The 17,796-nt window shown below is 42.0% G+C and overlaps 1 protein-coding gene across 47 annotated transcripts in view; it reads right to left on the reverse strand.

The window, feature by feature from the left end:
- Window positions 1-432: 432 nt before the first annotated feature.
- Window positions 433-17,796, reverse strand: part of EPB41L2 (erythrocyte membrane protein band 4.1 like 2) — a 220,415-nt gene continuing 203,051 nt past the window's right edge. For all 47 annotated transcript variants that reach the window (XM_043592371.1, XM_043592368.1, XM_043592367.1 and 44 more), the window contains one exon: window positions 433-1,681. The gene's annotated coding sequence lies outside the window, so the exon portion shown is untranslated. The remainder of the gene's footprint in view (window positions 1,682-17,796) is intronic.

Raw genomic sequence — 17,796 nt, forward strand, 5'->3', positions numbered from 1 at the left:
CGTGTAAGCAGGCAGGAGGGATCTGGCGCTCTAAACAACGGATTTCCAAACTTTTGATGCTGCTTTATTCATTTCAAATCAGTGATGCTGGCGGCGGCAGCAGATTATAAAAGACCTGAGTGACAAAAGCGACATTTCATAACATAGTAGACTTTTGACTGAAAATAACACTCCAGTTTATTTTTTAAACCCTTATAAAAAGAGAAGTGACTGGGGTGCCTGGGTGGCTCAGTCGGTTAAGCGTCCACCTTTGGCTCAGGTCATGATCTTGCCGTTTGCGAGTTCAGGCCCCACGTTGGGCTCTGTGCTGACAGCTCAGAGCCTGGAGCCTCTGAGCCTCTTCCCACTAATGCTCTCTCTCTCTCAAAAATAAATAAAAACATTAAAAAAATTTTTTTTGAAATGTTTTTTTTCCCAAAGAGAAGTGACAAGTTCAGAGAATAAACAAACTTTATTTTATAACAGTATTACAGAAAGCAAAATACCATTTAATACAACTTGAAGCTGCTATAAATCTAATCTGGCATCATAACTATACATAGGGTCAAAAGCAAAGGAAAAAACGTTCAATACAGTTAATAGGTCCCTATCAGGTCTCTGGTGTGTGCTGGTAAATGGTCTAGCTTCCTCACAACCATCAAAAAACCACCACAGCCCCTGCTTCTCTCCCCGGTGTCCTCAACCTCGCGTGAATCATCCAACTGTCTGAAAGAGACATACCTGCTCCATAACAAAAGGTCAGTTTTACAAGTAGACAAGGAGGTTTAATACAAAGCAAGCGTTCTACACAAGTGTGTTCAAATAATGGAAAGTACTGAAATTTGGACATGTTAAGAAAGAAAGCACTAAGGTTTTAAGCTGCCTGCATATTTTAGCAGAAGGGAAGCCACCATTTTCTCTTCTTCCTCCCTCCTGTTTCTGGAATGCTGCCAAAGAGCACGTGTCTGAGAAGCATTGGCACTGTGGTGCGACAGGGTCTCTCAACACAGTGCGTGGTCAGTGAATTTGTTGGTAATTCTCCAGTCTGGACATTCTCTGACTTTTTACTTTTCCGGCCCAAAGTCAGAGGACTGGAAAGTCAACAGGGTTCAATATAAAAAATATCCCCAGTGAAATTCTCAAACATTAGAAAATTTTCAAGATGTAAGAAATGCTTCTAATCTGTATTAATATTTCCTCATACAGTATATTGACTGCATCTGAAAATCTGTAAATATTTCCTGTGAGAATTCAATGGGAAGAATCTGGAAGATAGGAAAGCCGCTATTGAAATTAGTCACTGAGTTTCCTTTCTGCACAACAGCACCTGTTCAAGTGAACGGCACCTTACCAGCTTGGGCTGGCTTTGTTCACTATCATTTGATCAAAATGAGCGATTAAAAAGCAGGTAGTTGTACACAAAGCAAACGGGGAAACAAAATCAAAACTCCCTAATTAAGAAAAAAAAAAGAATATTTAGAAGTGGTTATAAAACAAAATAATGTATTAAAATGCGAGGGAACAGTATAGACCAGAGCTGTTAAGGTAAGGTTTGGTCGTTGGCATTTTAATTCTTCCGGCTCCTGGTCATGGTTACCAGTCATAGTATAAATTCGCTGGAGTAGTGGTGTGGCATTAAGACTTGGAATGGTCAAAATTCTTCAGGTTCACAAAGTTGAATGTTGTTTAAAAAAATGCATTTCTAGGAGGAAAAAAAGGGACAAGGTTAAATATTCCAAAGACAGAGACTTGAAAAAAAAAGTGTAACATTCCATCCAATTCCAAATTAGGTAACCAACAGTTACTACCTAATTCTACAATACGCAGCATGTTTTCCAGAAGACCAGCACTAAGGACTTACTCCACCATGAGGAGGCCTTACACTGTGTGGGGAACTGACTGCACACCGAAAACAACCGGCAACTAAGAACACACACAAAAAGACTTAATTATAAAACAGGTAATTCATACATTGAAAATCCATAAAGGAGAAACCCATGTAGACTTCAAAGCTAGATTCAAGGAAGGAGGAAAAACAAAGTCCATTCTGACTTCCTTGGAATGAACAGAAACAGTGCTTCAGGTGGGAGAACAGAATGGGGAAAGAGGTCAGGAAATGAGACGGTGTTCAGGGGGGTATGCAGAGTAAGGAGGCAGAAGGGGTCGCGAGAATGAATGAGGAACAGGAGAGTGAGGAAATGGACATTACTGGGGATAAGTAATAATAAAGTAAGTAACGGCAGGTCAGGTAAAAAATATTAGGTCTAGGTTTTAATACCTGGTTGACAAGTACAAAATTGATTTGACAAAAAAAAAAAAAAGAAATAAAAGGATGAATTCAGGAAGCGCGTTCAGACAAACGAACAGCTCTCAGTGTGCTATGATGATCCAGAGTAGAGAGCAAGAGGCAGAAGACAGGTCAGAGAGCCAGGGGGTGAGTGGCGGGTCCACGCAGGGCAGGACAAGCCCAGGAGAGGAGGTGGCTGGTTTTGAGGAAGGCTTGAGATGGCCTGATTTTGGTTCTGACAACCTCGCTGAAGCTTCAGTGTGAGGGACAGGCTACAGGTGGGGAGGAGAGAGACAGGAAGGCCAGGTATGCCTGCTGGCTGATGGGGATGTGAGTGCCACAGAAACCAAGTGCAGAGTGGACTGGGAGGTACCCCCGCTGTAGTACAATCAGAGGGTGGTGTCTGGGAAGAAAGTACCAGAGAGCACCATCAGGTTTGGAGTCTGGGACCTCAAAAGCAGAGAGAGAATGAAAGGCATAAGGCGCAGGTGAGGTCTTAGGACCACGGATGTGGATTTGCAGGTTGGCACAAAGGGTAAGTAAAACTGGCAGGTGAACTAGTCTTTGCAAATATAAGGAAAAATGAGAGACGAGTCCCGGGGAAGCCCATAATCAAAGGGGCGGGGGGGAGGGGGTAGAAGAGAGGACTAAAAAAAGGAGTGGATAGGGAGATAGACAAAAAATAAGGATGGTGCATTAGCCCCAAGAGTGAAAAGCGTTTTGAGAAGGCAATTTTTCACTTTCTACTCCAGCTTGGTTGGAAGTTTTGGCAAAAGGTAGGTGATTACAGAGGACAGCGGAGAGTGGTAATTAAGGTCCTTTCCAAGAGATATGGCCTCAAAGTCAGTTAGAATGCACACGCCCTTGTCTTGGTAAAATTGTCTTGTTTTAATGGAACAACTCCCCACTACTGAGATTTATCATACATATTATTCTAGCCTCTTGATTACACAGGATAGATTAATCAAATTCACTGTCTCCCACCTGTTGTCTGCTTTTGGCTATTTCATTACTCATTAGGACTTTGCTCGATTCCAGGTTGGGCGGGGGAGAGGGGCACATCAATGGAGAAAACACAAAGTCATTCTTTTTTAGGTTAGTAATTATGAACAGAAACTTGAGGGCTGGTGAGAGGGAATAGATAAAACTACCAATCAAATTGGAACTGGGAGTTATCTGTGACCTTCAGTCACACTATCTGCCCTTGATCTTTGTGAGCTGGTTGCTCTGTTCTTCTTGCTTAGTGAATTTGCATTGCTTCTTGAAGCCAGCTGCCGCTCCGCCCAGCTCAGGTTATAGAAAGTGAACCTCTCATGTCACCAGTGCCTGGAAACCTACAGAAAGAGTGAGGTTTAAGCTCCGATTCTCCATTTCCTCTACGTTCCACGTCATGTTACTCCACTGAATCTGTTTTCACCAAATAGAAAAATTTCAATTTCGAAAAGAAAGCTAAAATTAAGCTTGTTTCAAAGTCATTAGCAGACAAGTAAACAGGAATCCAGGCGTATATAGGAATTGAATGAGAGATCTTGATTTCAAAGAGCTTCAATGTTTATTGAAATATATGTAGAGAAAAAGACATAGTTACTCATGTAAACTCAAATGTCATTTACTTTCATTTATTTGCAATCAAACCACTATAAAGTAAAACAAACCAATTTCCTCTTCTGGTAATAAGTATTACAAATGACAACCTCAACACGCTCTTAGAATTCCAAACAGTTTTCAGAAGGATAGAAAATTACATTTATTGTAATTTTAATGTTAAATGCATTCTTTTCCCCATTCCTTAAGAAGCAGTAAATCAAATGGAACTCTGAGCTAATTAGATATTCAGTATTGCAGAACATCCCAGTTTCTCATTGTTCTGGGTGAATAGGGAGTGATTTATTGTATGAAGTTTAGAATTGACACATCCACCTATCTTTTTCTGACTGCTTCCTGTACTTAAACATATATGGAAATAGATTCCCGCAAGTAGTAAACATCTAAGCTTTTGAACAAAGAAGGAGAAAAGGATGGAATCACCAACGCCACTGATACACAAGCATCAGACATTTAAATTTTTTTCTGTTCTTCTGGCATGTATCTGTGAGAGAGGGAAAAAAAACCTTCATAGTTGACTTTTTAACAGACTACATTTTAGCTCTAAATGATTTATTACCCATCCCAATCAAACTGAAAACTAGGCCCTGGTTCTTCATACAAGGGCTTCCTACAAGAACTCTTTTTTTTTTTTTTTTTAAAGCTTGAATTCTCTCTCTTTCACAATAGTCTGGATACCTTATTTTGTCAACAGATTGACAGGCATTAATCGCTGGCATTAATTACTATCTTTGCCCCTTTTTGGCAATATCATAATGGTCACCTTGAGCTTGGATCGGATCAAAACATTGAAGTATATGAATTATACATTATGTATTAGAGTTTTGGTCAAGTAAACAAAAACAGAAGCCCAAACCACCGTTTCCATGCTTTAGTTTCCCACCCCTAGACTATATACAAGGTCAGTGAGCGTTACTGACTACTACAGTGCAGTTCCCCTAGCCTCTGTCCCCCTCTTTGGGCCAGAGTGGGAACAGGTCAAGGTGGCTGCCTCATCTAATCACAGATCTAACTCTATATCCAAATGCTTCAAGGATATGTACCAGTTGCCTATTCCACCTTAAGTCCTCACAGAGGGTTCCAAACAGTCAAATTTATCTTAATGTGCCTGACGAACAGTGGGAAATCAGCCAAATTCAAGCACAGGGGTTTTATCGCTGCATCTGAAAAGCACAACCTCAGAGTTTCCAGAGACAGGGGCTCTCACACAGGGGTTTCAAACATGAGCGTGCTGTATTCCAGAAACGGATTCGGTAAACTGCAAATGTGCACTTGTGAAAGAGTATTTGACCCAAACCACTAGAAATACTGCCTGTAAGTGGTAAAGCACTCATCTGAAGGGGACTCTCAATAAACACGCAAAAATGTGGTTTTTATCCAAAATAATTAAAATAATGCAAGAAACCATAACATTTAGCTTCGGATTAAGATTCAATTACAATAGGGCAGTAGTAGAGCCGGAGATCTTGAAAACATGAGTAAAATATTTATGTAAGAGATAATCCAACTCTTTCCTAAATAAAAATGTGGTCCATGCACCCAGGTGTAACGTTCAGCTTTAAATACAATAGTTTATGGATTTCAGTTATTACTGATGCTAAACCGAATATTTGATTTTAATTTTTAAACCGAATTTTCATTCTAAGAGGGGTCCTAGAGCCAAAAAAGTAGAAGTTCTATTCGGTTAACCCAGGGAACAGCCAATGCTCACCATGTTTATAGCACCACTATGATGCAGACCGACCAGTTCTCCAAGTCTGCAGATCCTGAGGGAGAGACGTTTTCGGGGGGGGGGGGGGGGGGGGGGGGGGGGGGGGGGGGGGGGGGGGGGGGGAGGGGAGGTAATGAAGTCAAAGCCATTTCATAATCACACTGAGCCATTAGCTGCCATTTCCGGGGAATGGACATTTTCACTGATAGTGACACAAGGGTGAGTGCCCCTGTTGGCATCATGACACACAGGTCAAAGCAGTGCCACCAAACTGTACCAAAGTCACTGTTTGTTACCACCGCACACTCTCGGTGACATAGAGGCAAAGACGGTGAGGCGGCAGGCAGCTTCACTTAAGGATGTCCTTGATGAAACACAGAAAATAAAATTACTGTCTTACATCTCAACTGCCGAGTTCCTGTCTTTTTAACATTCTGTAGAATGAAATGGAAAATGGGCATAGAACACTCCTGCGGCATACAGATGGATGGTGGATGTCTAGAGAAAACAAGTCCTGCTTGGATTGTGAATTGAAGAGGCTGCTTTTTCATAACCACCTTTTTTATTTGAGAATTACTGAACAACAAACCATGTTATTCAATTTGGCAGGCATTTTCTTGAAAATGAGGTGAGCCTGTCATTTCAAGGAAAACAATGGACGATACTTGTGGCTGGTGATAAAATTCAAGCTTTGAGGTGAAACTGGGATTTTGGAAAACTAGTCCGGCCACCATGAGCTTGACAGCTTCCCAATATTTAAAGACTCTTATGAGATCAGTGGCAACCACTGTTTTTAGTGTCTCACTCATTGTGCCTCTTCCAGGATTTCATATCATTGGAACCACACACTACCTGTAGCCTTTCAGACATGCTTCTTTCACTAAGTGATTATTTTGAGCTATTTTAATAAATATTTTACATTTGTTCTGTTTAATTTGTAATGTGGTAAATTTCAATAATCTTTATTTTTACTAGGGTGAATTTTGGTAGATATACTTCACTCCGACAAAAGCTCTTTGGGTTCTTTGGTAATATTTAAGAGAGTAAAGTGTCTGAGGACCATCAACCTTAGAAATTGCTTGTGTAGCCTCTGCTGTCCCTAACGTATCACTCTTTCCTTCTCTCGTGGATATCTGTGTGCCTGCTGAATTTAGAAGGAAAAATTAAATCTACTGTTGTTGTTTGTGTTATTGTTGTTGTTTTTCCTTTTTGGTCAAATGGTCAACAGGTCAGCACCTGTTCAACAAACAGTTCAGGGAAATAACTTTGCTTCACCTGCTTTGCCTGAACATACTAATGCTGCTATGGTGCCACTCACCTCAAGAGGCTCTCCAGTGGCCCCCGGGAGACTCTGGTCTCACCTTCAGGTCTTGGACCTGGTTGCCTTCCACCCCCATCTCTGTCTCTTCTGAGTGCCAACTATATTGCGCTCGATAACGTACACGCTAACACAACTTCACTTCAAAGAAAAAAGTTCAGAGTTTGCTAAAATCACATCGATTTACTTAAGTATTTTTGCTTTCAAGAGTCAATTTTGAGGGGCGCCTGGGTGGCGCAGTCGGTTAAGCGTCCGACTTCAGCCAGGTCACGATCTTGCGGTCCGTGAGTTTGAGCCCCGCATCAGGCTCTGGGCTGATGGCTCAGAGCCTGGAGCCTGCTTCCGATTCTGTGTCTCCCTCTCTCTCTGCCCCTCCCCCGTTCATGCTCTGTCTCTCTCTGTCCCAAAAATAAATAAACGTTGAAAAAAAAATTAAAAAAAAAAAAGAGTCAATTTTGAGATGCTTTCTCCAAATTTCCATTTGTTAAAAACAAAACAAAACAAAAACCCACGCCTGACTTTCGCGCACAACTCATTCCTGTTCCAGAGGGAGGTGTCAGGAAGAGCACCTTCTTTCCTTCCACACTGTAAATGGCCAAAGCTCTCTTTAGGCTTTGAGCCAATTACACTCCCTTACCTTTGAGGACAGTAAGGGAGTGATATTAGGGATGCCAGCAGGCCAGTTAATGGAGTTTTCTTTAAAGCTAACAGTAAATTTTTTTAATATTTATTTTTGAGAGAGAGGGAGGGAGGGAGGGAGGGAGGGAGGGAGGGAGGGAGGGAGGGAGGGAGGGAGAAAGCATGAGCAGGAGAGGTAGCAGAGAGAGAGGGAGAGAGACAGAATCCCAAGCAGGCTCTGCACTGTCAGCACAGAGCCTGACATGGGTCTCTAACTCCCAAACCATGAGATCATGACCTGACTTGACAGCAAGAGTCAGATGCTTAAAACGACTGAGCCACCCAGGCGCCCCTAAAACCCACAGTAATTTTTCCATTGGAATCTTTATACTTGACACATTCAAGTCCCTATTAAAGAATTACTACCACACAGCAATTTCAGAACATCCTGTCAAATGAAAACATCAATTTTACCTTATTTTTAAACACCGTTATTTTATAAAATATGGATTTACTTATTCACTTAGCTTTGTATCATAGCTGCAACCTCAAAGACCTTTTGCACAAAATTTTTCTAAAATGAATCATGTTTCAAGTACATTGGTGGGAGTCTGTTATTTGAAAGATTCCCGTCATGAAGCCTTCTGCAAAGCAGCATGTAGTGTGGATTCAGACTGACTGTGGGTCAGTCGAGCTCTGTCACCCACCATCTGTGTGACTTAGGTGAGAGACTTAACTTCTCTAGGCCTTGTGTGTCCTCGTTGACACCTAAAATATCCGTAAGAACTAGTTCTCAAACTAGTTGGCAAAGTTCTCAAACAAAGCGGGGCACAGAGCAGGCAACCAATGAATGTTAGCCAGTATTATTTTTATAGATTTTCATAGAGGAGATTTCAAATTTTGTTGGGTTTGCTTCCACCTTAAGTTCTGTTTTACTCTTGAAGACAGACACTGAAGACCGTGTTGGTTTCCCTGTTAATAATTGCTCGAACCAATGTAATGGTTCCCTTATAGGACGCTTCACCTAATCTAGCATGCTTTGAGTCAACCCCACACTCTCCTGAGGGATTTGACCTTCCTGAAGAATAGTGCCGAACATGCCCTTCCCCTACTCACGTACCCTGTGCAGATGACCTACACAGCAAAGTCTAATCTGAGGTACTGACACGCAAGGTCAGGACCTTCCATCTGCAATTTGCCGTTGAGACAAGTCTTTCCAGGTCTGCGGAGACCTCAACACACATCCACGTGTAGGATTTGCTCTTCCTGATACCATCCCATTGCTTTTCCACACGCTCTTTCCTCTCTGCTCGCCGCCATCTGTTCGAATCCTCCCCAGCACTCTGCAGAGAGTGGCTTCCCTGTTGCCTTTTCAGGGAGGTCTTCTCGGAAATGCCCATCAGAAACTGTCTCTCCTCCAGTCAACTTTCACAGCCCTTTATGAAGGCTACTCTTAAAACACTATTTTTTACTCTCTATATTATTAGCATTCGCGTTCCTATGCTTTTACCTCCTTCTCCCAACAACTATCATAGTGCTTCGAACGTGGTCCTTTCACGATGGTACCCACTGATGAATCCACGAGTGAATGTAACAGGGACGGATCTGCAAGGCAAGCCTGAAGAGCAGGGGTTCGGGAGGGGGGGAAACTGGTTTGCTTCTTCTGTTCTCTTTTGTTAAATAACTACACCTATCATATCTTGGGAGGACTCTGCCTTCTTTAAGAACCTGGCTTTCCTAAATCTTTGAAGCTCTGACAAAGATTTCTAAGAGTAGTTAGTATTTGGCCCGAAAGCTGGAATAAGATCTTCTGGTTCACTCTGCTAGGTTTAAATCTTGTGGGAACTTGATGTGAAAGCATTTTACAAAATCTTAAAGCTTCGTTTACATTACAAGTGGACTAGAGAAAGGATACACTCAGTATCCGGTATTCTAGCTAGGCCTGTATCAATATTAGGTTCATTAAGACAAGGAGATGAGAAAACATTTCTCTGTGGCATCAAATAAAAGTTGCACTTAAAAAATACTATCAAAGCCCCTTATCTTTTAGGGAAAAAAAAACTTTGAAAGCATATACGAACAGAACTTACTTACTAAGTATTTATTTTGCGTTTTCTTTAAACAGGAAGGTTAGTGGGAATCAAAAGAATTCATCTCTAGACCCAACTCTCTAGCTTACTTTTAGTTTACATTTTCTCCCCACATCTTCAGAATCCAGTATGTTATTTTGTACTTACAGTACATCAGTTGGGAAGTATTTTTCATATTTTAAGTAGCCACATGTGAGTACTGGCTATCATACTGGACAAATCGAGATTCCCACTTGCTCTAAGGCTAACGGAACTATTTTCATCCATAAGCGTTACATCAACCTAGGGCCAATAAGTCACTGAATGTAATTCTCATGGGGTCAGGAGTATCTAAAACACACACATGCGCTCACTCGCACTCATCGGTTACCATAGCAAAATTCTCTCCTAATGCCACCCACAAATTTACATTTTTAAAAAACAGTATCTGGGATGACTAACATGGGAGAAGTTATTCAGACAGACGAAACTATACTTAGCTCTACACATGGATGGCATTTAGGATTCCTGAGTAGAAATGACCTTTGCAAATTACTTTATTCTCTAGGATTCTAGTTCCTCATTTAAAAAGGAGGGGGGGGTGTTGAGAGAAGATGATCTATAAGCAGTTTAAGATTGAATATTCTTTTAACTTTCATACTCTTCAATGCGCCCTTGTCTCGGGTATAATAAAGGCACAATGTCAGGCCCACCTCCTCAGAGGCCGGCGGCTGAACACATCAGTAGGGAGACTGGGTACCAAGGGCCTCAGCATGAAGAGCCGCTGGGGACCCAGAGCTCTCCCCTCATCTGAGGGGGGCAGCGCCTCCTCAGCCTTTGCCGCCATGACAGGCAGCAGAGTTTCTCATGTTTCTGAAGTTGTTCAAAGCCTTCCCATTTTAAGCACCATTAATCCAAGTTCTAAAAAAATAGTGTTTGGGCCAAAAAACAAAACTTTGGGTATCACCTTCATGACTCTAATTTGCCAATTTTGCCTCAGCCTCCCCACCCCTTTGAGGCTATTTTTAATTCTCAATGAAAAACTGGAAAAAAATATGCAGTATTTGTGACTAAGAGGTTAATAACCTTAATAAATCTGTAAGAGATAATAAACACCTGAACAGAAAAAGGGGAAAAAACTGGCAACTCAAAGAAATGAAAATTGTGAGTTGTATGTGTATTTTAGCTTCACTAGCAATCAAAAAAAAAAAAAAAAAAGAAAAGAAAAGAAATACACAATTAAAAAAAGGAGGGGGGGCAAATGCTCTTTCCTCACCAGATTGGCAAAGATTTCTTAAATGTTTTACAATCTTTAATGTCACAAAGGTGTAGGAAAATAGGTTGCTCATAAATTTAAGTGGGAGTCTAACTTGATAGAACCTTTTAGGACAGGCAGGCAATATGCCCAAAAGAAACCACTGTGGGGCGCCTGGGTGGCTCAGTCAGTTAAGCGTCTGACTTCGGATCAGGTCATGATCTAGTGGTTTGTGAATTCGAGCCCTGCGTCGAGCTCTGTGCTGACAGCTCAGAGCCTGGAGTCTGCTTTGGATTCTGTGTCTCCCTCTCTCTCTCTGCTCCCCCCCTGCTGATGCTATCTCTCTCTCCCTCAGTGTAAAACATTTTAAAAAATTAAAAAAAAAAAAAAAAGAAAGAAAGAAACGAAACCCTGGATGGCACACCAACTCTAAGCAGAATTCTAAAAACATTTGCACTTAGAAAACAATGAAATTCATGCCCCCAAAATGTACACACAAGAGTCATCTTTGCAGCTGTGTTTAACTGTGAAAACAGAGGAATAACCTAAATGCCCATCAACAGGTGTCAGGTAAACCCCTCACGCATCCATTCAGTGGCTATTGAAAAATGATGAGATAATGGCAAGGAAGGTTACCTGCAATGTACCGTTAAGTGGAGGGGGGACAAACAGGCTATATAACAGAGTCAACAGTAGGAGCCTACACAAATAGAGGTGGGAATGCGTGAATGTGTACGTGTTCACACAGAGACACTGTGAAATTATCGACCTCCAGGAGCGGAGGAATTATGGGTCACTTGCACTTTCTGCTATCCCTCCCTTTTTATTTTTTTTATTTTTATTTATTTATTTATCAACATTTATTTATTTTTGGGACACAGAGAGACAGAGCATGAACGGGGGAGGGGCAGAGAGAGAGGGAGACATAGAATCGGAAGCAGGCTCCAGGCTCTGAGCCATCAGCCCAGAGCCTGACGCGGGGCTCGAACTCACGGACCGTGAGATCGTGACCTGGCTGAAGTCGGACGCTTAACTGACTGCGCCACCCAGGCGCCCCAATCCCTCCCTTTTTAAAAACATAATTGCCTCTGTTATTACCGGAAAAAAAAAAACAATAAAGATCATTTCATCTTCAAAAACAATAGTGAATAGTAATTCTGTCCAAGGGCAAACCCTGGGAAATTAGTGGCTACCAGGTGCTAACGAATGCACAACAGCAGTGGTGTCCAGTGCCTCTTCTGTTGGGCAGTTCAAATCTATTGGAGCTGACTCCTTGATAGCACCTGCCAGCTTTAAATGTTAAACGCAACATTCCACAGCACTGCAAAGTGAAAACTGGCCGTGCCTGAAAGCCACGAAGTCCAAAATGGCTTTCGAAGTCTCTGTACAAATCTTCATGTTAGGTTTGATTAATCTACACTGAAAACTAATGCTAATTTTAGGTATGAGGCTAGCACAAATGAGGCAAAGGGAATAAAATGAAAATGCAACACAGTTGATATGCTGGAAGAACTCCTGGCTCCTGAACTGGAAACAGTCATCTGGAAGTCAATGGGTTTGTGCTTCCCCTTTTAAAAACAGAGTGATGCCCATCAGGGCCCACATGTAATTAGCTAGAACTCAGTTTGGCTACCAGTTCAGCCAATGTGGCTCTTCTCTCCTGTCAAGTCAGTTAGATAATGAATGCTAATTTCCTGTTTGGCTTTCAAGTTCATTTTGAAATCCTGAATATCACCCTGACTCTGAAAGGTTAGCTTGGACACAACATGATCTTATTTAGAAATCAGTATTCATGGATGCCCAACAGCACAGGAAGCAACAGCACTAACCTAGAGTTATTTAATGTGGGAGGGAGATTGGGACTCAAGGTCTACCTCAAAGGAAGGATGGATTTACCGGGTTTGGGGTAATCCCAGCGCTAGTTCTGGTGGCTCTGTGAAACCCGGTACAGTGCTCTCCATCTTCTTGGATAACAAGTGCACAGAAAAGCCAAAGGCCCCATTGCTGTGGTGTCAGCTTCTTGAAAGCACTCTCCATGCGAAATCCCTATGTCCTCAACCTGTTACAGGGCTCCATTTCACTACCGGGCTGAGGCAGCTGTGACAAATCCCCAGGCTGATTTCGTACCAATGAGTGCAGAGGACATGTCCACTTAATTTCTTTGCCATATTTAATACTTACTCTCTCCTTCTTGGAGTTCTCTTCTGCAACTTTCATGACACCCTTTTGTCCTCGTTGTCTTCCTACTTTCCCCTCTCCTCCTGTTACATCCCCTCTGACCTGGCTCAGGTCACTCAAACCAAAGGCTTCCTCACTAGAGCACACATTCACATGACCTTCAGGCCTCCCCCTCCTGCTCAGAAGCCTGTTGTGATTTCTCTCAAAGCTCCTGGCAACTTCCTGGACCTCTCCACGTGCACGTAGACCTCTCATGTGCAGCTCAAACTCAACATGTGTGGGGTAGAATATTCCAACTTTTATTTTATTCCTAAGAGCAAGAAGGGTTCAAAGCTGACTCTAGAGGCTACAAAAAGTTCTTAGAACGTGCCTTGGAAGCAAACTCTTTTGTATATTCTATTACCATCCTCAGTTCACACGTGGCAGAACAGATACACAGAAAAGTGAAAAGCCCACACAGGTCACACACCTAGGAGATAGATTTGAACCCAGAAGATCTGCTATGCTATATTTATGCTATGCTATATTAACAAGCAGACCACCCAGTAAATTTCCAAATAACCCTGCTGTGGGCGTGTGTGTAACACAGGGCCTTACAAATTCACTGCCAAACTCCCTCCAGAATGCCTAAGGCAGGTGCTCTCTCCTACAGTATCAAGAACAAAAAATACACCTTGCTTTAAGACAGCTAAGCCAAGGGGCGCCTGGGTGGCTCAGCTGGTTAAGTGACTGGCTTCGGCTCAGGTCACGTTTTTGTGGTTTGTGAGTTTGAGCCCCGTGTTGGGCTCTGTGCTGGCAGCTCAGAGCCTGGAGCCTGCTTCAGATTCTGTGTCTCCCCCTCTCTCTGCCCCTCCCCTGCTCACACTCTGTGTTTTCTGTGCCTCAGTAATAAATAAATGTTAAAAAAAAATTAAAAAAAAAAAAAGACGGCTAAGCCAAGAAGACTGGCCATACTGCACATGACATATGGAAATAACACACGTATCCCACGAATACATGAAATTACAGGTACCACCATCAACTCATTGGCTCAAGCCAGAAACATGGGATTCTCCCCTGCTCAATCTTCCCAACTCACTAACCTCCATATCCCCGTGCAGTCACCAAGTCAGAAGCCTCTATCTCCTTACCATCTCTCAAATACATGAGGCACACCTTCTTCTCTGGATAAAGCTTAGCCTCTTTAGCGTGGCTCATAAGACCCTCTATGCTTGGGCCTCCGCCTCTCTGCACCCCCTCACCTTCCATCACTCTCCTTCTTACACGTGTCCTGCAACGCAGCTGTGCCTGATGGTGTACCCTTTGTAGAGGGTCAGGTTCACAGTACCAGATCTTGCCTGGAATGGCCTCTTCCATGCCTTTCTTCATCCAGCTATTCCGACTTTCCTGGAGGCTCAGGTGAGAAGCCCCATCCTCATGCACAGATTTTTGTTCCCGCCAAACTCAGCTCAGAACATATCCTCAAACTAGAGACCCTCTTTTGCTATAATGATTTATTGTGAATGCGGAACTTGTTTGATTTCAAAGTCCATGGTACACATTCGGGGATACCCAAAGGGCGTTCCATAGATCTGGTGTAACAAACAAGAAAACAAGCGAGTAAAACGAACGAATGGAAGAGAGGCTGCTCCTCCATCATTTCCTCCTCTGGCTGCTCACTCCTTTCAGAAGAGAAGGAGGCACCGTCTGCTTTTTATCCTACATGAGGGATTATTCCAGGAGCCACAGGGACTTGTTTGAAGTCTGGGCTGAGAGAGGTTATGGTGCCAGCTGAGGCAAAGTCACGAGCTCCCCCTCCTGGGGCTCATTCTTTTGAGGCCATACAGACCAAACCATCCAGTGGGACTCTTCCTCCTCATAAGGACAGTCAGGGAGCACCAGTCTAGTGGTGACAAGGCCATTAACATTTTGTGTCCATTTGAGGGCTCGGAAACATGCATTTAGTATAAAATGGCAGGAGGCAGTCATCCTTAACACAACATAAAAATAAAAAGTTACAAAGAAGTAGTGAAGTCCCCCATGCGTTGTGTGTTTCCCTTCTTCCCGGACCGTGCTCACTCCTCTCTGCCTCACAGCCGCCCAACCTGCAGCCGAGTGCCGGCCTCGGGAGGTTCAGCCCTCTGCGGGTTCCTCTTTCACCATCTTCCGTTTGCTCCCCTCTCCCTTACTTTCAATGCTTGATCAAAAGCTCAGAGCTACTCTAAAGGAAGAGGTCAGGTCAGATCAGGAGGAGAGCTGCTCGCGTCTGAGAAAGGGAGATGGGGCAGATATATCATCAGTAGTTATTTCTTCTTTTCTGGTCCTGCTCTTTGCCTCTGCCCACCTGGCTGCCTCTGTGGGATCCTGGCAGGGCAGGTGGAGAGCAGCTGAAGGGGTTCAGACACACTCCTCCTGTCAGCCCCGACAGGCACCAGGCAAGGGACAGTGTTCAAGAACAAATTGCAGCCAGCAGGGGGTGGGGATGCTTAGATGGCTGCAGACACAGGTAACTCCGATTTGTCCTTCAGATTTCACTCAAACTCGGTTTCTCAAGTAAAAGGTTAAATTTATAATATTTGGCTCTCTCCTACTGCATTACTTCCTTAGAGCAGTGAGCACATCTGCAATTACATTTTGTTTGCTCATATTTGCACCTCCCTTCCTGGAGCGGATCCTTCCCGAGGAAGGGGACCATGTTTGTTTTGTTTACCAATTTGACAATTTGAATCCTCAGTGCCTAAGCTCTACCCTAGAACACTTTGGTACTCATTAAGGATTTTTTTGACTGGATGGATGAATCTTTCCAAATTTACCTAGTTTTCTCACCTTACACGTGAATTTACATTTTAACCTCCTAAATCTGTTTCACAAGGCTGCTTATAAAAGAGGTCCTCTGAGAGTCAAACTTCAAAGGCTGTGTGTGTGTGTGTGTGTGTGTGTGTGCGCACACGCGTGTGGACACGCACCCACTAAAAAAATGAGTAAAAGGTGCTAGGAATAACTGATATGACCAATTCACATTAAAACTTGTAAGACAAATATTGTAAAGTCAATTGTATCTTCCTAAACCAGCAACAGCTAGAGAAGATTCATAAGACCTCTTTTGGGTAAGAAAGTAACACAAGTTGGTTGGAAGACATCAAAGAACACCTATAAATGGAGAGAGATATTTTACGTTTGTGGGAAAGAAGATTTAATATCATAAAGATGTAATTCTCACCATACTGAGCTACAAAGTGGGTGCAGTTCCAATTAAAATACCATAGGATTATCTTAGAACTCAACAATCCGATTCTGAAATTTATATGGAACACCAGGAGCCCAGAATAAAGATACTCGAAAAAACACAATTGGGAGACACATCCTACCAGATATCAAGACTCATTTTAAAGCTATAATAATTGAGGCAGTATGGCATTGGAGCAGAGATAGACACAGGAAACAAGTACCAAGAAACATCCCCACGTATACAAGAAAACTGATACATGACCTGCAGATTAGAGATGGAAAGGATGGGCTCTTCAATAAACAGGGCTGGAATGCTGGTACTTATAAAGGAAACAAACGATCACTGTTTCTTATCACACAGAAAAACCGATTTCTTATGGATTAAGGATTGATCTATGGAAGGCAACATTAACATGCTTTGATCAATAGTATCTTTAACACCTCAGGGTATGGAAAGAGCATAAGCCATAAAGAAAAGCGTGGTAATTAAACTGTATTAACTCTATTAATAACTACATTCAATATACTAACTATATTGACCTCTACTTAAAATAAAAGACAAACCACAAACCCGAAGATATCTGCAACACATAAATCCGTAACAAAGGATTAGAATCCAGAATCCATCAAGATCAGAGAAAGTTATAGGTCATTTCGTATTAGTTCAGTATAAACTAAAACATCAGAGGGGAGTTTGAGCAAGCGTGGGAGCCATCACTTCTGTGTAAGACACCTGGCCTGACCACGAGGTGTATTCTGTGACCGGCATTCCTGTGAGGTATGTATCCATTAACCGATCAGTGTAAAAGCATTTTAAAAACAAAAAAGCAACTTGGTATATGTGCTATGCAAAAAACCTACCTTTTAAAACCCTAATACAAACGTAATTATGAACATTTACCCATTTCACTAAGAATTCTTTAGCACAACTTTTAGTGGCTATATTTTAGTCATCACACGGAAACAGCCTAAGATATAACCAATCCCTACTGCTGGCCATTTAGACTGTCCGTGTGACTGTGTGTGTTTGGGTATATATATGTGTGTGTGTGTATGTGTGTGTGTGTGTGTGTGTGTGTGTGTATATGTGTATACATGTATACATGTATATATATGTGTATACATGTATACATGTATATACATGTATATATATACACACACACAAATACATACATATATACATATATACACATACATACACACACATGCACATATATATACATATATGATAAATACTCTTGTAAGTAAATCTTTGTATACATCTCTGATTATTTAAGATAAATTCTTAACAATGGTTTAAATGGTAGGTACCTTTAATGTGGGTTTTGCCAAATTGTTCTCTAGGAAATATTACTAATTTATAAAGCTGCACAGGACTATTATTTTTCCTCTCTTAACCTCCCCAACACTAGTTAAAAACAAAATTTGCCAGATTTATAAGTGAAAACTTGTACACTAAATTTTTAATTTGTATTGATTTAAATAGTGAGGCTGAACATTTTTTGTTTATTGTTCACTTAGTTTCTATGTGGTTTACTTAATTCTTTGCCCATTTTTCTACTTACATGC

Source organism: Prionailurus bengalensis, chromosome B2 (genome assembly GCF_016509475.1).
Source record: "Prionailurus bengalensis isolate Pbe53 chromosome B2, Fcat_Pben_1.1_paternal_pri, whole genome shotgun sequence".
NCBI lineage: Eukaryota > Metazoa > Chordata > Mammalia > Carnivora > Felidae > Prionailurus > Prionailurus bengalensis.